Source organism: Halichoerus grypus, chromosome 14, assembly GCF_964656455.1.
Source record: "Halichoerus grypus chromosome 14, mHalGry1.hap1.1, whole genome shotgun sequence".
Classification (NCBI taxonomy): Eukaryota; Metazoa; Chordata; class Mammalia; order Carnivora; family Phocidae; genus Halichoerus; species Halichoerus grypus.
The window spans coordinates 82,676,444-82,694,698 of NC_135725.1; the positions used below are offsets into that span (position 1 = coordinate 82,676,444).

General features: G+C 54.6%; 1 long non-coding RNA gene across 1 annotated transcript in view; it reads right to left on the minus strand.

Moving 5' to 3' along the window:
- Positions 1 to 18,018, minus strand: part of LOC118545533 (uncharacterized) — a 36,381-nt gene extending 18,363 nt beyond the window's left edge. Inside the window, exon 1 of the long non-coding RNA XR_013443832.1 lies at positions 17,725 to 18,018. This is a non-coding gene — a long non-coding RNA (uncharacterized LOC118545533). The remainder of the gene's footprint in view (positions 1 to 17,724) is intronic.
- Between the last annotated feature and the right edge of the window lie 237 nt (positions 18,019 to 18,255).

Here is an 18,255-nt window from a genome sequence, read left to right on the forward strand (position 1 = left end):
ATGTGTGTGTGTGCATGTGAGTATGTGTGTGTGCATGTGAGTATACATGTGTGTGTGCACGTGAGTATGTGCATGTGCATGTGCATGTGAGTATTGTGTGCACGTGTGTGCATGTGAGTATGTGTGTATGCACGTATGTGTGCACATGTGCGTGCATGTGAGTGTGTGCACGTGTGTGCACGTGTATGTGTGCATGTGAGTGTGTGCACGTGTGTGCGCGTGTGTATGTGTGTGCATGTGAGTGTGTGCATGTATGTGTGTCCATGTGAGTGTGTACGTGAGTATCTGTGTGTGCACGTGTGTGTTCGCGTGTGTGTATGTGCGGGTGTGAGTATGTGTGTGCATGTGTGTGTGTGTGTCCACGTGTGTGTATGTGTGTGTGCATGTGTGCATACATGCACTTTGGGGAGTACTGGGTCTGGCAGGGTGGTCTCTCTGTCACACACACACACCCCTTCTCTGCGCTCACCCCTAGGGTTGGGTTTGGGGGAGAAGGAAGAGGGAAGCAGCTGCCCCTCTTGTGACACGTGGCCAGGCGGTGGTGCCCTTGTGAGTCATGGCTGTGGTGGACTTAGCTCAAAGCCTATGGTTCTGGTGATAATGGGTGGAGGCCCCCAAAGATCCCACTGACCGGGGACTGAATTCCTGGGCCGTCCTCCAGGTATTGGCGGTCCCTCTCCAGACAAAGCTGCACCTCCCAGTTAAGCTTCAGCGGGCACCTCAGCCACATGCCCCCCATGCTGAGAGGGTGCCAGCGAGCCTGCAGCCTCCGCTCCCTTTGGCCCTCCACAGGCTCGACTCGGCTCAATCCCTGTGCCTCTCAGGAACCAAACCCCAAGGGGCCTTACCCTGGCCCTGGGCCACTATGGCCCATGCTGGTGGCCCAGGGGCAGGTAGCAGCCCATGACTAAGCAGATATCCAGCCAGGGAATGGCATATCAGTTTCCCCTTGTGGCAGTCACCCCCCAAACTTTGCAAGCAGCTCCCTGGGGCTCCCATTTCTCAGAGATGGGGCAGGAATCACCGCAGGCCCCTCTTTGCCTCTGTCGGGTCCTGCGGGGCAGGGATGAGATCTTGGTGATTGTTCATTTCCCTCAAAAGGTGAATTTCTCCAGGTTCTGATGCTCTCTGCTAACACCTGCCAAACCAGTTTGCTCCACCCCCACCCCGAGGGGCATGGAGTCCCAGGGTGGCCCTCTCCTTGGTGATCTTGCATTGTTTGGTGACCTCTGGAGCAAAGAGTCCCATCAGGACCTCCCACCATGTTGGCACAGCTGCCTGGCAGACTGCGTGCTCCCAGACTCCAGGTCAGTCACCCAGAAGCCTGGGAGTCCTCCTTAAAGTCTTCCTCTTCTTTTCCTGCCCCACAACATCTGCTCAGTCATTAGGCTCCCTTCTGTGCTCCCAGTTCAGTTGGGGGGAGGGCTTCCTCTCTCACCTGGACATTGGCACTCCCTCACTGGTTTCCTGAAATGTTAGTCTTTGGTACATCCCTCCCCCCAACATCCTCCGATGGCTCCCTAACACCAGAAGAAGATTCTAGCTCCTTAGTCCCGCATTCTGGGCCTCTCTCAGTTTAAACTCCAGCCTCCTCTCCAGCTAAGAACACACTGTACCCATTGCTGAGCCCCTGGTGGCAAATAGGTTTCCTCCAGGGCATAACTTGACAACGGGAAGTGACTGGCCCCACCATTGTGTTGAGGGCCGGCAGGTGGAATCCGTGGGAAGGAGAGTGCTGTGATCGATTAGTGATGCCTGCTATGGGCCCAGGGGTGGCAGAGCGGCAAGGTTTTGCCACTCTGTTCTACTTGTACCAAACTGTCCATCTTTTCCCACCTGGAGTCCACCCTGGGCTCTCGTTCCGCCCCTTCTCCATGGTACCAGGTTATTGCCACCATAAACTCCCCACTTACCCCAAACTTGCCACATCCTTGCACGTGACATTACCCCAGCCAAGACTCCCTTCTACCTGTCCTCCCCATGTCAAGTCTCTCCTCACTTGTCCATCCTTCTATTGAACTGGGGTGAACTTGAACTTGTATCTCAGCTTGCTTGGGTTGATACTGAGCTCCCTGCAGAATTGTTAACAGCGTCCCTTGGCTTTCACGCACGTCCCAATTTGGGATAGAAATCGTGTACACCCACTCTGCCTCTAGCATGTGCGCTGCTAAAGGCACTCAGGTCAGTTGTAGGTTTGTCTGTCAGGGCCCAGCCCTGTGTCTGGCACAGATAAGAACTGTGGGGCGGAGTGGACTGAACCGGGAGGAAGAAAGCGAGAAAGCAGACAGAAGGGAGAGAGGTGGCTGGTGTCAACTGGCCATCGAGAGTGGGCCCCTGGGCCCGAGGGCATCTGTGAAGGGGCCAGGGCTTGGGGGGGGGGGGAGCTTCCAATCAGCTCTGCAGCTCAGGTCTCCGAGGGGAGGGCTGTGATGGAGACACCCGTGGTAGGAGACTATAAAAGTTCTGAGGAAGGCCCAGATACTGCCAGCCCACCAGTCATCGGAAAGTAAGAGATCTAAAAATACAGCCGGCAGACAGAGAGGAAGTGGGCACAGCGAGGGGGAGGCTGAGGTGCAGCCACCGGCCTGCTTGTCTGCTCCTCTTTGCCCAGGCCCCGGAGGAGGGGGGGTCCTCCGAGAGCCCTGGGCTGCAGGGTCGTCCAGCTGGTCGCGCTACCTGCTCCAAATGCTCCTCCTTCCCTGGACTCTTCCCCCATCCGACACTTCTTCCAGAAGTTCTCGGCTTAAAAGACACTTCTAGAAAGCCTTCTCTGACTTGTCATCCCCTCCCCCCAACCTGGATGGATTAGTTCTGATCTCTCCTCCACAGTTCTGTTGTTAGATCATTACTTAGGTGATCACCTACCTGACCTCAACCGAACCCCCTCACACAACTTGGATCAGAGAGGCTGAGAGCAGGGACCGGAAATCAGGCACCTGGGGCTCAAATTCCAGCTCCATCATTTACACAGGCTGTGTGACCTGGGGCACTTTTTGTACCTCTCTGTGCCTCGCCTATAATATCTTGCCTTGCCTATAAAATGGAGACAGTTCCAGCCGCCGCCTCGCTGGGTTGTGATGAGGGTGGTGTCCCCTGAAGCTGGTCGAGGGTTTAGAACCTTCCCCGACACATCATAGTTCCCCTTATTATTAGCGTTAGTACTAGTATTACTCAAGGGCAGGGCCAAGTTGATATTCTTCCCTCATCCCCTAGCACCTTAGCAAAGTGCTTGTTCAATAATCAACTAGCAAATTAACGTGTTTTTATTTATGTATCACCTGGTTCCAAAAAAAGACTGGAGGCCACATGATAATGTATGAACGTCACAAAGAGTTTACAAATTTAGATCACACTTAAAATGATCGTTATCTCTCCTTGACAGCCCGGTCTCTCCCCACCATAGGTGTCCCTCCGGATGGTGGTCTGCTGTGGACTGGTTTATACTGGTTTATACCTACCAAAAAAGCACCTCAGGTAACTTCCGGCCCCTGGTCCCGGTTCTGCCTTCAAGGCCTCAGCACCCCCTTAGCCCAGGAGCACCTCCCAGAGACTTGAGGACCAAGAGGCTCGTGGGTCCTGGGATGTACAGGTTGGGGGTGGGAGTGGGGGCTGGGCCAGGCGTCCGCTTGGCCGCGTGGGGAGGTGGCCCTCCCCGCCCAGGCCTCTGAGGGAAAGTTGGGGGTGTGAGGACAATGGGGCCATGCTTTAGTTAAACCCTTGCTCTTGGTGGAATCCCAGGGAGCTTGAATAATTCACAGTGTGGTCAGCTGCTGACCGCTGACTTCCCAACACTGTGGAAATCGATCTTGTCAACGTTTACTGGCCTGGCCCCGGGAGGCCTGGGGGTCAGAGGTGAGGAACCCCGCCCCATCCCGAGTCCTAATCAGGCAGTGTGACTGGAGCCAGGCAGACCCCCTGTGTGCTCTGTCCTGCCCTCCTCCGAGCCTGCTTCCTTCCCTCTCCTCACAGGCTGGGAGAACAGAAGGCGTGACGTACATCAGAGGGAGGGTGCAAACAGCGGGCAGGAGGCGAAGATGATGAGTCTGATTTGGGATGCGTTTGATCCAAAGGGCCTGGAGGAGAAGGTCCAGCTTCTGGATAGCTGGGTCTGGAGGTGTTGGGAACATGCCTCTCAGAGTGGTCCCCGAAGCCATGGGAGAGGAAGGGGCAGTGCAGGGTGGGTGCAGAGCGAGGGGAGGGACCAGCACAGGCCCTGGAGGCCACGGATATATAAGGAATGGCTGTGGGCCTGGGAAGAGGAGAGTCTGAGAGGACAGAGAGGGAGCTGCTGGGGAGAAGCGGTGTGGGTCCAAGTCAGAAGGGGGAAGGCTGCCCAGAGCTTGGGGAGGATCAGGACCTGCTGGATGGAGCCACAGGAAGGCTTAGCGGGGACCCCTGTGGGGGCAGTTTGGAGAGAGGTGTTGGGTGGGGTGGGAGGAGGACCCGGTTTTCCTATTAGCAGGGTCTCTAGAATCTGGGATGAGAGAGGAGCTTAAGAGCACCCACACACTCACTTACATGGATGGAGCTCGGGCATCCTCGGGGACACTTCCGATTTACACCCAGATCAGCCACTACTTGTAAAAATCCTAATTTTTAGTCTGATAGTTAAGACTTTTTCAACCTAGTCCCCCCTGTCTTTTCTAGCCTCTTCCCCCACAAGTCTTATCCAGAAAACTCCTATTCTCCCTTTAATTCCCACTTTGAATATCACCCCCCACCCCAGGCAGTTCCTGACCTCTCCCCATGTAATCACTCTCTCTGCACCTTGTTCATTCTTTTGTTCGTTCATTCACTACCGTGTGCCGGGCTCTGTGCAGACCCCGGGGATTCGGTGGGAGTAAGACAGACAGTGACAAACTCCATTTCCAACAGCTAGGCCAAAAGTGGGGTACTGAAGGAAGCAATGAATAACCAAAGCAAAATGAACAGCAAACCAACAGGGTCACGGCTAGACCATGGGCCAGGATGAAGCCAGCTCCCTCCCCTCCCCCTTCCCTCTGCCTCCCCCGCCCTCACCCCCCTTCTCTTTCTTCCTCTTTTCTCCTCTCTCCATCTCTATCTCTGTCTCAATCTCTCTCCCTTCAGCTTCCCTGTCCTACTTAAATTGGCTTCCCCTACTTTGTAGGAAACTTGACTGCTCTTAGCTCTGAGTGGTACCCCCTAGTTCCCATTTAGAAAAGCAACTGCTGAGAAGGACCCATCTGGCCTGGCTTGTCCTCCCTAACCAGTCAGCTGACTCTGGAGACTGAGGTCATGTGACAACATGGCAACCTCTGCTGGGACCACCTACTTCTATCTAGAGCGGGGGAGAGGAGCTGGTCCCAGAAGGAAGTAGGGATCTCTTCCCAGAAGGGATGGGGCAGGGAGGATGGGGTGCTCCTCCAGCCAGTAAGGGTCTCATAAGGCAAAGGGGCCTCATGTGTCATGGAGGAGGGAATCCTGTTACCAGCAGTCCTGAGGCTGCAGTCCAGAGGGACCCTCACCTTTTTGGTGCCCCGGGCCCCCTTGGAATCAAGTGAAGACAATGGACCTCTTCTCAGATTAATGGCTTTAAAGGCATAAAAGGCATAGGATCACAAAGAAAACCAATTATGTTGGTTCTGCCCACAGCCCTCTTGAGGACTTTGAATGCGGAAGGAGTGTGAACAGACAGGTTAATTAGAGATTTGCTCAGAATGTCCTGGAGGAAAAGAGACGGGAGCCTTGGCATCTCCCTTGAGGGTGGAAGCTGTTAGACCAGCAGGGGTGGGGGGTGCTGGGTGTGGAGGGGTCTGGGATGGCCCTGGGTGGAGCTGGCAGCAAAGGAAATCCTGGAGGGAGTGGGGTGGTGGCCCGGCTGCCGCCCAGGCTACAGAAGGTGGGTTCTTGGCTGTCGTTAGTAAAGACTGGCTCTGGTTAACCTAGAGCAGTTGTCTGGAGAAGTGTTAAGTGGCGCATACAGTTGACAGGAGGACTGAAGAAACAGGCTTACCAGGCACCCAGAGCTCAGGCCCAGCCAAGGGGCCACCTGCCAGTGGTCACTGTGGCTCCTGCTGGCACCGTGGGGCCACAGAGATGATGCACCACACAGCACTGGATGCCATCCTGCTACAGTGGCCTTTAAGGTCCGACCGGCCCTGTGCCTGGGTCACTCTAAAGATTCCAAGTCCTGGGAGGACGTGTCCCATGGGCCACACCTTGGGCCGCAGGTCCGAATTCTAGCTGCTGGGGATGCAGAATATCTGCCCCAGTGGAGGTCCTCTCACCATCTTGGGACCCCCCAAATAGATACTAGCTAGCCCAAGTGGCGAATGTCTGCCATGGCTGGTTCTGAGGGGTGTGTGCGTACGCGCAGGTGCACCCGTGTGCTGGCAAAGTGAGGAGCCACGCCATCTCTCCAGAACTGTTCTGTTGAGAGCCCAGGCCGGTGGCAGTGTGAAGTGACAGGTAACCCTGGGGAGAGAGGCTCCCTCTTTCTCCCCCGAAAAGGAAATACTACAGAGAATAGGGCCCTTCAGGAAGTGAACCAGGCCTTCCAGTGTCTTCTCTGCAACCTTTTCTTTCTTTCTTTTTTTTTTTTTTTAATTTTTAATAGGCTCCACACCCACATGGAGCCCAATACAGGGCTTGAACTCATGATCCTGAGATCAAGACTTGGATGCTCAACCAACTGAGCCACCCAGGGACCCCATCTGCAACCTTTTAGAAACAGGATTGCTTAAAAAAAAAAAAAAGAGAAACAGGATTGCTGACTCCTTTTGGACTGAATTGGCAAGGACCCCAGGAGTCTTGGATTTATCATGGGATGGGGTCTCTCTAGAGAGAAGTAAATGGACTTCCAGTGATCAATGGGAGGGGGGCTCAAAAAGACAAGTCCTCATTCTGAACTTAAAGCTGGGGACATCAGCCACCTATACCTGCTGCTGCTTCCCCTCCCCCACTAGTTATGAGTTTCGAGAGAGAGCAGGTCGGCCTTCTTAGTCATCTCTGCCCAGGCAGCTTCCAGCACCGAGCCAGACCCGGAGACCTGGTCAGCTAGCTGTTCACCACCCTGTCTCTTTCTCCCGGGCACACAGCCAGGCTACATCTCCCAACCCCCCTTGCAGTTCCATATGGAATGTGACTTAGGAATGGGCCAATGGAACGTGCACAGAAGCAGCATGGGCCACTCCCCAGCCTGACCTAAAAAAACCTCTGTAAAAATCCATAAAAACCTGCAATCCTCTGAATTCTTTCCCCATCCAGCTGCAAGCAGATGATTCTGAGGCCCTAGGGAAGGGTGCAGCCGTAAGAAAGGAGTCTGGGTCCATGAGTCACCATGGGGAGGGCTCATCCACCATCCAGAACACCTGCCATGTGAGCGAAAAAGACAACTCCATTGTGCCCCTGAGATCGGGGGCCTATCTATTACAGCACCTGGGGTTCACTAATACACTCAGAAAACAGTTGCTAAACCAAGTTGTTCTGTGCTCCTGGACAAAGCACTGTGTGTCCTGGGCCTCAGATTCCTCCACTAGGAGGAGGCTGAACCAGGTAATCTCTAGGGACCCTTCCTTCTGGGGAAAAACGGGAGGATTTATGCGGTAAACATATGCGTTCCTACACTGGGGGCTGTTTCTGCAAAGATGCCCTGCAGTGCCCTCCCGGATACTATTTCTCCCAAGCCCCCAGATGAGGACAGCCTTCTGGAACCTTGTTTCTAACAGACATCAGCATAACAAAAACACACACGCCATCGACCAGTAAAACGCAATGACCAACTCCAGGGATAAAACGTGTTTGTCTATATGTATTTTTATGGCTTCCCGGATAATAAAAGGAACTGTATTTTAATCAGATGCTGTTGTAAATCGGGTGCAGGCCCTCCACGCTCCTCTCTGTGCACAGCCAGCACCGCGGGGGAGAGGAAGTGGCCACTTCTGTTCTTAGTACCTTGTGGTCCTGTGGGACTACGTGGCTGTCCTTGTTGCTGTTTCTCCAGCTCATCCAGGGCTGGTGGGAGGGGGAGTGCAGCGCGATGGGGGTGGAAACAACAGAAGTTGTCAGAGATGATTTCTTCCCAGCTCCTGCTAGGGTCCTTCTCCCCATTCTTAGGGGAGGAACACTACCAGTGAGGCTGCAGTCTCGGGCTGGGACTTGGTCTCACAGGTCCTTGGGCTGTATGTGCCAGGCACTGCTCTAAGTGATTTGCATATGCTAACTCACTTAAACTTCACGATAACCTTTTTTTTTGGAGGGTGACTCATTTTATAGAGAGGGAAACTCGGGCACAGAGAGGTTGAGAACTTGCCCAAGGTCACACAGCCGGTGTGTTCTCACCTGGCCAGCTTTGGTTCTAGAGCTGCCTCTCTAGGTTGGAGAAAGATGTTGCTCCTTATCCTAAAAGCCACCAGCAGCAGAGAAAAGAAATAACCAAGTAAACAGACTCTAAAACTGTGGCTCCCCACTCCCCACTGGGGGAGATTTGCCCCCCCCCACCCGCCGCCCCAGGGGACATCTGCAATGTCCAGAGCACTTTTGGTCGTCACAAGTGGGGAGGACGCACTATCAGCATCTAGAGGGTAGAGGAGAGGGCGAAAACATCCTACAATGGCACGGGACAGCCCCCCATCCCCAAAACAAAGAATTACCCCGCCGACAAGATGTCAATAGCGCCCAAGCTGAGAAACCATGTGCTGAAGTCAGACAGGCCTGCAGCCTCTGCCACTTCCTGGCTGCGTGGCCCTGGGCAACTGACTTCCCCTCTCTGAGCCTCAGCGTCTTTAGAACAGTAGGTCCGGCCACGATGAGAGAAAGCCTGGCACATGGAGAGGACTCAGCAGATGCCAAGTAGGGATGTGTTCATCTTCCTCGTCCCCACACTTCCCCCACCTCTCGCCCTACCCAGGCCCTGCCACATCTCCTGACCGAGAAACAGAACATGGCCCTCCACAGCGAGCCTGGGAGAGTTCTGAGTTTATATTCCCCTGCTCACTCCTGGCTGTGCCGATGTCTTCAGCTCCTCTAATTACTTATTTAAAGGCTATCGATTCCTTGGCGGCTGCCGGGAGGCCTCGCAGAATTGCAGGCCTCACAAATAGCCCGAGCGCCCGGCAGCGACTGGGGCCTCGGCCTGACATAACCAGGCGGGGGGTTATTTTCGCCAGGGATGCTTGTGAAATATTCATGTGCTGATTTAAATACTGAGGATGTCAGAGCTGGAGAGGGCCAGAGAGATCAGATCAGCAAAGCCTGCCCTGATCAAGGAGAGGATGTGGCTGGATGTGGTGGGGAGGGAGTCTGGCGGAAGCCGAGGCCAGCACACGTAGGTTCCAGACAGATACAGGGCCCCGTGCTCAGCGTGGGAGCCAGGGCACGTCACTTGCCCACTCGGGGCCTTTGATTCCTCAACTGTAGTGAGAAAAAGGGGGGTGTGATGCTGAACGGAGATGGGTATATAAAAATAAACTCGGCACATAGTAGGCCTGCGAAGTTTAATTGCATTTGAAGTCAGCGAGCCTATGTGAGCCTGAATTTCCTCTTCTAAAACTTCCCCAGGGTTCTTAAAGCTATAGCAGATGACAGATGTGATCATTGTATTTTACACCAGGCCAGAGACAAAGTGATGGCTGATAAATGTTAAGTGTGTTTAACTAGCACATATTAGTGCCTGGGTGCTGTGCTAAGTCCCAGGTACTGTGCTAAGTCCCAGGTGCTGCGCTAAATGCTTAAAAGTCAATAGTTCTCTGAATCTCCCAACAACCATGGTGAAAGTTTTCTTACCTGAGTCCCAGTGGATGGCATGCTGATAAACTGACTTTTGGGGGTAGAGGGGGCATGGGAGGGGAGGTGGGGGGAATCCTGATTTGTAATGTTTGCCAATTTGTTTGATGTTGATACTCACGCTGTGCCCCATTTCAAGTTAGCAACATGATATCACTAAACACAGAGTTGTGATGAGATGTGCACACCACTGGATCTCTATTTATAGATGAGGAAACTGAGGCTCAGAGTGGCTGAGTGACCTGCCCCAGAGAATTGGCTGAAACAGGTCTGTCCACCCGCTTAAATGTCAGCCCTTAACTATCTCCCAGGTTGGAGCTGAATGAGGACATTGAGGCTCAGAGATGGGAGTGGCTTGGCCAAGGTCACATATCACGATGGGCCAGAACTAGAACTTTCTTCTAGGCCAGTGTTCTTCCCATCAGGTACTGAGCCAGGGTTGGGGCCACACTTGACCTCCCCTCCCACCCCGAAGCTTGTTCAGGAAGGCAACAGAACCATACTTTGTGGAGCACCAACTCTAGGCTGGACCCCATGCCAGGTGATGGATCCCAGCTGACCTGTGCAGTAGGAATTCTGATCACCAACTCATGGGGAGAAGACTGACATGCAGACAGGTGAAGTGACCTGCCCAAGGCCACAGAGCTGGGATGTCTTAAGATGGGGATTCAAACCCAGGTCTCCAATGTCTGCCAAGTCCACATACCTTCCTTTCTATCATCCAGCCAGGCCCTCAGCCTAGACCACCAGCCTACAGGCTGCCTCAGAGGGTCTCACGTGGAAACCCCACAAGGCATCACAGACACATTAGTTAAAGAAACCCAAAACCAAAAAACCAAAAAACCAGCCCCTTTCTCTGGTTCAGCAGTGTATATTGGAATCAACTAGGATTTTTTAACAAATCAGTCAGCAGGTGCCACATCAGACATTTGAATCGGATCTTGGGGGAGAAGGTGTGAGGCCCACGTGGCTCTGGTGGTTCCGAACTTTCCAGGTGGGTCAAGGTGCAGCCCATCCTGAGAACCACTGCCCTGCCCTTGGTAGCCCTCAGGGGAGGCAGTCGCTGATGGGGAAGTGTCAGACCCTAAAGAAGGACGCCCAAGTGTTCATGTTCACATGGCCCTCGAAGGAGCCAAGAATGTGTTAGTACTCGATTGTTTCTGGGGCCCGAGACAGACACACATCAGCTTCAGCCTCTTCCTCAATTAGTCCCTTTGCCACGGAACTGACCTCCAAGAGCAGAGGGCCCTAGACAACCACAGAGGGCAGCTTTCTGGTCCCCCTGCCCCGGTAGCCCCTGTCCTACTCATCTGTTCCTTCACTCACCACGTATTTCCCAGCTGCCTGCTGGGGGCCAAATACTGGGCTGGGGGCTAGGCATACAACAGCGAACAGGGACACAGTCCCGGCCCTGAGAGGTCACACAGACCCGTGGATGCAACTAGATGAAGAAAACTTGCATTCATCACAACCCTGGGAAGAGTCTGGCTTTGTTCTGAGGTACGCTGCAGGAGGCAAGAGGGAAAATGCTGATGTCTTGCTTCTGAAAAGGTAGGAGAGGGAAAGAGGAAGGCAGAGCAGGAGGGAGAGAGGCAGATGCCAGCAAGTGGGGAAAGCCTGGCATGAGCTCCGAGGGCAGGAAGGGTCCAGCAGACCCTCCTTCATCTCTGACATCTACAGCGAAGGGCGCATTTGCTCACACATGGTTTGCAAGGAGCTCAGAGGAGGTTCCCCTTGGGGGTCAACATCACGCAGCCCAGGGGCCGCAAGGAGATGGGGCTGGAAAAAAGGTTTCTCCAGAAACTCCCGGGGGGGTGGCTCGAGCTGGATCCGGAGGGCCCAGGGCCCCAGCTGTCATCTGGGTCACATGATAAGGCAGGCTTTTTATCAAGTAATTGCCAATGCGAGGAGGCACAGGAAGGGGAATTGCACGGCCCTGGGAAGCACAACGGGGCTCCCAGAATGGTTCGGGTCGTGGCAGATCGGAGTTACTATTGATGGGCTTCTTAGGTGCCAAATTTTATGCCATACGAGCCATATACACATCTCCGAATCCTCATCAACTTTTTACAAGGTAGCGACTATTATTAGGCCCATGTTATAGCTGAAGAAACGAAGGCTCAGAGAGGTGATGTGACTTGCCTAAAGACACACAGCTATATGTCACAGAGCCAGGATTTGAATCCAAGTCTTTATGACTTGAAATCCCATGCCCATAACCCCAAAGCTCTAGAAGCTGCCTCACCTTGTTTTTCTCCCTGACTGGAAGGCTCCCGGGCCTATGGAAAGCAGAAGGGACAGAATTTGCAGGCACACCGGGCCACCCAATGCCTACACACAAATGGACATTATCAGTCTTTTATAGCTGAGGGACTCCCAACTCGGCGTAAGGGAACTTGCCCAAGGTCATAGGTGAGAAAGTAGCAGGCAGAGCTGGGATTGGAACCCCCCCGGGGCAGGCGGGCGTGGACTTCACAGCCCAGGGCCTTTGCACCACCTGCCCCCAGCCCTTGAACCCCTGCTATTCTGTCAACCTGGGGGCAGCAGGCTCTCCAGGCTGGGTCTCCAGAGCAGGCCCAGACTTGGGCCTCAGAGCAAGGTCATCAGGCAGCCCAGGAGCTCACCACCTCCCCGGCCCACAGGGAAATCTTTAAATGGTGTCAGGTTTATTGCCTTTGTGGTAGGAAAAAAAATTAAAAGACAAGGCACAAGTGCAAGGAAGATAGGGCTGATTCCTGCTTCACTCCTCCCGCTTGGCTGAGTCAGCGATGCAGCCAGGCCGCCTGGCCTCAGAGCAGAATCGCAGGCATCTGCAGATCCGCTGGAATTTCTCCGCACCGACTGGCACAGGCGGGGACAGTGCCCAGATCGGAGGGGAAACGGCCGCTGCTTCCAACCTCTGGTTCTCGTTTCTTCCTCTGCCCACTCCCACCCTGCTTCTCGCCCATGGCTGTGAAAGGCCACTCGTTTCAGACTTGCCCAGCACTCAACAGTCTAGAAAGCCCTTACAAAGAGCTCTATGGTCTCCGAAGTGATTTATGATTTTGAAGTGCCTTTCAGATTATAAAAAGCTAATCTACAATAGCCTCCTTAATGTGGCAACATTTACAAAACACTTTGCAAGTCACAACGCGTATTACGGTTTGCAACCTCCTTTGCAGCCAAAAAATGCTTGCCTCTCAAGAGAGGACTTTATGGTTTGTAAACCCCAGTCACACCCCTTGCCTCATCTGAACTGCAGAATGGCTCCTTAGTGAGGGCTAATAATAATATCTATCACTTGTACAAGCGCTTTACGTATGTTAACACATTTCACTGGCACTCAACCCATGAGGTTGGTATTGTTACCATCCCCACTTACAAATCAGCACTTCCAGAGGCTCAGCAAGGTACAGCCTCTTGCCCGAGATCACAGGGCTGTAAGCAGCAGAGCCTGGGTTTGAGGCATTGATGTTCGATGGGAGGGAGGCAGGTTTTGTGCCCATTTCTCAGGTGAGGAAAGCAGAGGCCCAGTTCTGCCCTGCTCACTATGCCGCCTCAGGCTGGACTTGGCACATCTCTTGGCCCTCCCTTTTCCTCCTCTACAGAAGCGAAGGGACAAGACAGCCCTGCTGTCTTCCTAGCTTGGAACAAATGTGAGCCACAGAGGTGACCAAGGAGGAGGGCCAAGACCGAGGACACACCTTGGCCTTGTTTCCTGTGCCACGGCTATCGTGTGGAGGAGTCCTCTGGGGCCTGGCTCTGCTCTGCACAGAAGGTCACCCGGAGGCCTCCCCTGAGACCTCCTGTCTCACACACAAGAGAGGGGACAGTGGGGTTGTTGGGGCTGTGGGGGACTTCCCTGGGGGCCTGACTTAGGGAAAGGAGCTGCAGAGAGGAGGGAGGGCTCCCCTTAAGAACCTCTAGGGAGAGCCTGGAAAAACATCATGCAGTCCAAACCCACAATCCATTGTACAGATGGGGAAACTGAGGCCCAGAGAGGGGACGGACTCACTTCTGGTCATGGGAAGACTTGGAGGCGGAAGTGGGACGAGAATTTATATCTAGGCTCTTTCCATGGCACGTGCTGGGAATCTGGCTTTTGATCTAACAAGGTGTCGGATCATTTGTTCATTCGTGCATTCACTCTTCCGTTCATCCAGTCGGTCAGCCAGTCATTCAACAAACATTCCCTGAGTCTCCGTCACATGCCAGACCCTGGAGATAACTGTGGCTACAATCATGGTCCTGGCTCTCATCAAGGCGTAGTCTAGAGCACTGCTGCCCAATACAGTAGCCGCGCGTGGCCAGTGAGCACCTGAAATGTGTCTAGCCCAAACCAAGATGTGTTGTTCGCATATGAGACACACCAGATTTTGAACACTTAGTAAGAAAAAAAAAAAAATTCAACAATTTTTTTATCTGGATTACATGAAATGATATGGGGGTATACTGGGTTAAATAGAACATTAAAATTAACTTCAGCTGCTTCTTTTGTTTTTAAAAAGTGGCTACTAGAAAATGGAAAGTAAAAATGCCTTAGGTGGCTCACACTTTCCTCGCAGGGGGCGGTGCTGGTCTACGGGGAAGGTCTGAGGACGAACAGGTAACCCCTGGCAGACTTACCTTTGAGCTGCACACCGGCCAGAGGCGCAGGCAGGCTCAGACCCCAGGCGGAAGGTTCGTCCCGATCCAGGGAGGGTCTGAGAGATGGGGCCGGCTTACTCCCAGGTCTTCTCCGTGGGTATCCAGTGCCCATTGTGGGGGCCCCGGGAGGCCCCTTTGCCTCTCTTTCTCCTCCTTTTCCTTCCTTCTCCCCCGGAGCCCTGAAGCCAGCTCCTCTTCCAGCTCTGTGTCATGCCCCACCCATGCATCAGAGGGGCATTTACGGGAGCCGGCACCTCCCGAGGAGCCAAGCACTCGGGGGCACCCACGCTGTGGCCACGCGGCCGGCAGCCGGCCCTGGGTCTGCCCTCACCAGCTGTGGCCCACCACCCGTAATGACCCACGGGGTTACAGCTGAGCTTCAGGGTTTGCAGGGAACCTGAGCAGCGGTGGAGGCCTGGGAAGAAGTGGATTAAGCTGAGGCCCCAATGTAGGTGGAAGCAAGGAGAGAGGAACAACATGCCTGCCAAAGGAAATAGTAGGTACGGGGGCCGAGCACTTGGTCCCGAAGAGGTCCTGACGGAAGGTCTCTGTGTCTCAGAGATCAGGACATGGTGGGAGGTGGGCTCAGGGGTTTGCCAGAGGCCAGAGCACAGGGTCTTAAGGGCCTCACTGAGTTTAGTCTTTATCTGGAGGGCACTGGGGAGCCATGGAAGGCATGGAAGCAGGGGAGGGCCTGGAAGCCTGAAGCTCTCTCTGGCCCTGGACAAGGAGTGAAGGAAGCAGAACCTGAGCCCACTTGCTCTTCTTTGGCCCATGGCAGGGCTTGCTGGAATCCCAGCTCCACTGCCTCCTCGCTGTGTGACCTTGACCAGATGACCTACCTCTCTGAATTTGAGTTTCCTCGCCTGTGAACTGAAAATGAGGCAGTAGTGGTTCTCTGAGAGGGTTTTTGGGAAGACTCAGAGACATACTGCTTGTAAAGCTTTCGGCACAAAGTAGGTCCACAAGCAGTTGCCCCCTTTCCTTTCCCTCCCGAGTCCCCACCCCACCTGTCAAGCCCCGTGCCCCCGCTCCTCAGGCAGCAGGAAGCAGGATCCGAGGAATGGTTCTGCACCCGTCAGAGTATTTATAGCTGTGTTCTGTCAGCACGTTGTTTTTCAGTTACATACATATATTTTTACATTCTCCTCCGTCACACATGGCTTCTCCGTGTGGTTGAGAAGCCGCGGGGGTGGCTGGCTGCAGAGGGTGGCAGGTGTGGGAGGCGGAGACAGATGGCCCAGGACAGCACCAAGGGACCTGAGGACCCAGCCCGGGGCACTTCTCTTCCAGCTCAGCAACCATCAGTGGCTCCCCACTACCCTCTGCACCAAGTCCAGACCCCCTGGCGGTGCCAGGAGGGGCCCCTGCAGACTCCACTGAGGCCATTTTTTGCCAAATGCCGGTTGCTCTTTGCTGCACCCATCTGAGCAGGGGAGACGGAGCTGGACGTGGCTCCGCCACTCGCCAGCTGTGTGACCTGGGGCAAGTCTCTTTACCTTTCTGAGCCAACATTTCATTTCCTACGGGCCAGGAGCACAGCTCCCCATCTCCGGAGCTGCACTGAGGACTGAGTGTAAATGGGCCGGGCCGGGAGCAGAGTCGCTGTTGCTGAGTGGGCACCAAGCTCCGGCCTCCAGGCCTTTGAAAGGATGCTGGCTTCCTCTGCCAATTCTCCTACTCCCCAGCCACCCCACTTAGAGAAGTCCCACTGGCCCACCTCCTGAGGGAACCCTCTAGGCCCCGTGCTCCCACCCAGGGCAACTCGTCCTCTCTTGGAGGGACTGTGAGAGGCCTTGGCCCCAGATCTTACTCCTCTAGAAGCAGCCTGCACGCTCCCCAAGTAAAGCCTCCCCTGGCCCTACTCTAGCCCCACATGGACCCGCTGGAGAGGGGGCACGTGTCCCCCTTCTACCGATGGGGAAATGGATTCAGGAAGGGAAGTGACTCATCCAAGACCTTCTCCAACCCAGGGTCCCGTGGCCACGGCTCTGGGCAGTTGCGAGTGCCTCCACTCCGCTGTGCCAGGTGGACGACCGCCCTCCGAATAAATGGCTGGTCCAGGCGGCCCTCTCCCCCCTCCCCCAGCAGGTCTTGGGGCTCTTCTCTCAGCCCCGGAGCCCAACCAGGCCCACCCCTCTGGCCCTGGCCTTCTTCCCCCCAGCCTGAGAGCCCAGGGTCCCTATTCCTGGAGGCAGGGGTGAGCTTGGAGCTGGCTGCAGGTGCCCAGCTCTGGCCGGCTGAAGGGGGCGGGGCCCGGGTGAGGGCCCTGTTGCTAGGCAACAGCCTGGCCTGAACTCAAGCCGCCCTGGGAGGAGGAAAGGCCATTTTCGTGGGAGCTGGAGGTGGGACAAGCGTAATGGCCTTCCCCTCTCCTGCACTCTGCTGAGCCCCACATCTCACCTTGGCTCCCTCTGTCCCTCCTTCAACTCTGCACCTTTTATTTACTCACCTTTGCTCTCATCCGTTCACTGGTCATTTCTCATGCTTATCAATGGGTTTGCTGGTGTAGTTATTTACTTGCTGCCTAGTGGATCAGGGCCTTCCTACTTACTAGCTAAGTCTCAGTATCCCCACCTGTGAAATGGGAGTAATAACGGCATGCCCTCACAGGGTTGTGGGGGCAGAGCACATGGTGAGTGCTTTATGAGTGTCCATTCTTACGATGGTTATTTATTCACGGCATTTTCTAAGCACCAACTCTGTACCTAGTGTCGTGCGGTGACAGAGGTAAATAAACTCTCAGTTTGGTGGGAGGGACAGACGAGACCACGGTGGAGCCAGCCTGGGCGCTGCCCCTCACATGTCCAGATTTCCTCCCCTGGTTTACTGAGCACACTAGGGGCGTGTTAAGAACTTGGGCTGGGATTGTATCCTGACCCTTTACTTGCTAACTCTGTGCTCTTGGATGACACATTCAACCTCTCCTGATTTTGGTTTTTCTGTCTATAAAATGGGAACCAGCAGTAACGATCTTACTGGATCCAGTGAGAATGAAATGGGGATCGCGCATGGCCCTCTTTGGGCACCCAGTTAGCCTTTAACAGTAATTCTTGCTACTGGTGTATGGTGGGAGCTGAGCCCCCAGAGTGCTGGTGAAGTCCCTGGGGACCAGGACTCAGTTTCTCCTCCCCTTTCTCTCCTCGCTCTACCTTCCTGGGTCTGTCTACTATCCCCACCTCCACATGTATGCTCATGCTGTTCCCTTCTCCTGAAATAACTTCTCTTGTGTTTCCTAAAGCTCCGATACAGTTCTTGGAGGCTTCAGGCTCCAGCTGGGATGGCTCACAAAGCAAATCTGGAGGAGATTTTCAAAAGATACCCTCCCCCCGCCCCACTTACCTCCTGACTTACCTCCGGCTGCAGCCAAGGAAGCCCACTGGCTGGAAGGGCCAGGTGGGCTGGTTGCGGCCTTGCCAAGCCAGTTGGCTCCACGAGGGCATCATTCACGGTTTTCTCATAGCTTCTGTCCCCCGAGGCCAGGCCCATGGGGCTGTCTCAGCAGGTTTCTTGCCCACCAGCTCCCTGGGGCCCAGAGAACACTCCTGAGAGAGACGGTCCTTGTTACACCCACTCACAACATCCTGAGCTGCCTCTTCCCAGCACTTAGCACAGTGGTGATGCATTTGGTTTCTGCGGGCTGTTTGTTTGCCAGCCTGTGCACTCCGCAAGGGTAGGCTCTGCCTGCTCTGTCCCTAACACCCAGCCCAGACCTGGTGCACAGAGGATGCTCACCACACAGTTGCGGGTGGATCCATGCGTGGACACATGGGTAGGTGAACACGTGGAGGGATGCACGCATGGATGCATGCATGGACGGAGGTGTGCACGGGCGGATGGAAGGAAGAATCACCAGTGCGGAACAGATGGGGAAAGTGGCTGCCT